Source organism: Amblyraja radiata, chromosome 15 (genome assembly GCF_010909765.2).
Source record: "Amblyraja radiata isolate CabotCenter1 chromosome 15, sAmbRad1.1.pri, whole genome shotgun sequence".
In the NCBI taxonomy this organism is placed as follows: Eukaryota; Metazoa; Chordata; class Chondrichthyes; order Rajiformes; family Rajidae; genus Amblyraja; species Amblyraja radiata.
The window spans coordinates 17,678,994-17,681,707 of NC_045970.1; positions in this window are offsets into that span (position 1 = coordinate 17,678,994).

A 2,714-nucleotide genomic window follows, 5' to 3' on the forward strand; every position below is an offset into this window, starting at 1 on the left:
AACACCAAAAAGCGTGTTTGAGTGGTTACATGAATACTGGATCACAATATTCCTTGCAGAAATCAGTCTCAAGAAGGGTCCAAACCCAAATCATGGTCTGTGCATTTCCCTCCACAGATGCCGCATGATCCATCAAGTACATCCAGGACTTTGAATTTTGATCAGGATTCCAGCCTCTGTCTCCAGTCCCTTCGGACTCTATTCTTTGCAGACATGTCCTTGTTGTGATTTGAAGTAGAATATTTGTCGAGAAGTTCAGCCCTGATTGCGTGTGCGATACACATTCACATCTATGCATTGTTTGCAACTCTCTCTCCATCAAAGCCAACAGGGAAAAGTTTGAAGGTAGCGAGCGAGATACCAATATGACCATACACGATATTTATCTTTGTAAATGAGGCGGAATTTCCAGGTAATGAGGAAAATAAAGTGTTTGATGCCTCAAAATTCATCTCCAAAATTCATTGAATTCAAATCAATGAATACATTTCCGAGGCAGGGTACAATATACTGATGGTGCAGTGTTTAGCTGGGGTGAATTCCAAGACAATTTGCTTCCTTTTTTATTGACTTTGATGCTGACGTGGGCCACCTTTCCACTAAAAACCATAATGAAGTTGAACCCTCTTCATGTGGGTTGGGGAGATGGCGGTATAATGGGAACGCCTGATTATTCAGTTTAAGATTTGTGAATTGTGGCTGCAGGTTGCTGCTTTTAGAGTTACAGTATTTACTCCCTCTTCTACACTGGCTTTGCCAGAAAAGGTCATACTGTTTTTGTATGAGTTTTCGTTAAACCCAAACTTTTTTACTTATTGGCGAGGAACTTTTGATCACTTGCCAGAGGCATTTTTGTTCTTCTCTCGCTTTCTAGTTTTGGTATCAGACTGTATCGTGAAATATGTAGTACTTCAAAGAAGAAGAAAAATCTACAGAAGGGAAAATGATAAAGGGGAGAGAGCGAAAATAAGTTGACGTTGGTATGTAACAGCTAAGTGTTTTATTTTACAGTGCAATGTGAATTGCTCATTTCCAAATCCTTTTATTTAACTACTAATCTCACCTATTGGTAATACGATAACTCAGACCAAGCTGTAATAACTTATGCCATCTAAAATGGATATATTTAACCAATAGTTGTGTTCTCAAGGAAATCAAAAATACCAAGAACAAACAGAGCTTATTATATTGGGAGTAGTGAGAGGAGGGGCAGGAAACGGAAATGGTCTTAAATAATTAGTTTGAAATAATCGATGCTTGTTCCTACACATACCTCCCCTTCGCGTTTTATAAGGCTTTAAATTTTTACAAGATACCAAACCATATGTACCTGGCACAAATATATAACGTGTAGGAAAGAACTGCAGATGTTGGTTTAAATCGAAGGTAGACACAACATGCTGGAGTAACTCAGCAGGACAGGCAGCATCTGTGGAGAGAAGGAATTGGTGATATTTCGGGTCAAGACCCTTCTTCAGACAAATATATAATGGTCGGCTTTATTGCTACCTCTGACCCCCTCTCCCCCGCACCTCCACCCCGAAGAAGAGCAAGGCATGTTAGGGGTTAAACTAGAGGAAGTATCCTGATCTTATGCCAGCTGATCTTTAAACTCTTGTCTTTCAGAAGCTGTGTGAAGACCTTTCTAAACGAGGGCCTCACTGAAATACAAAGGTTCAATTTAATGACGGATTTCAGCCCCGTAATAACATCACCTGCAGATTCGGTGCCTGTGCCTGGGTTAGCAGGGACCGGGCTCCTCAGAGCAGCAGGGCCAGTAGGGGGTCAATAAGGCAAGTCAGTTTTCATTTTTAACAGTCTCCTTGTGGGTCGGGGAGAGCAGGATTGTTCCTCTGGGTCCCACAAGGAAACCTTGAACCTCTCCTGCCCAAGGCATCCCCGTCTCCTGACCACAGCCATGACCTGCCTCCTCCAAGCACTGACCTGACAGCCATGGGACTGTTCCCATAGGTCCCTGGCAATGGTTTGCTGCAGAGCTCACCACTCCCATCCTTCCTACTAGCCTGCACATCATTCCCGTCAGCCGGCTAGAAACCACTCCTTCAGTGCAAGAAGGGCTCTGGTGTTAAATAGGCCTTGGGCTTCAGGCCAGTGAGCCTCCTTCTCACCCCCACTGACCTTGTCCACTACCCCCCTAGACACTCTCCTGCCCCAGGTTGCAAAGCATATCATGTTTTGTAATGTACCAAGACAGTTTTTGGCTTTTTTAAAAATTATTTATTGGCCAGAATACTATTTTTGGTTCATGCAATTTCCAGATGTAGTTTGTGAAAACAGTGCCGTTTATTGTATTAGAGGATCTGTGTTCTTTTACAATGCTTTATTGTAATAAAAATCCTTGCCAGATTTGATTTCTGCCACGCAGCATACATGATGGGGAGGCAAAATAACTCCAAGATATTTTACAATAACTGCAACTGACACCGTTTATGTGGAGAATGCTCGAAAAGTTTTTATGTGAATTTTAGTTAAAAGTCTCTTAAGCAGGGCTGTCAGCTTTAAATTTTCTTTTACCTTTCTCGTTTTATCGTACTCCTCTGTCGAACCTGTTCCAGCATGTTAAAACAATATCACATCTTTAATCTTGAGAACTGGAGTTTCTAAAGGTCATAATTAACACATCAGTGAATTTCAAAAGCCTATGCCCATCCTTAATGTGGAATTTAAAAAAAATTAAAGAGGCTATAAAATTA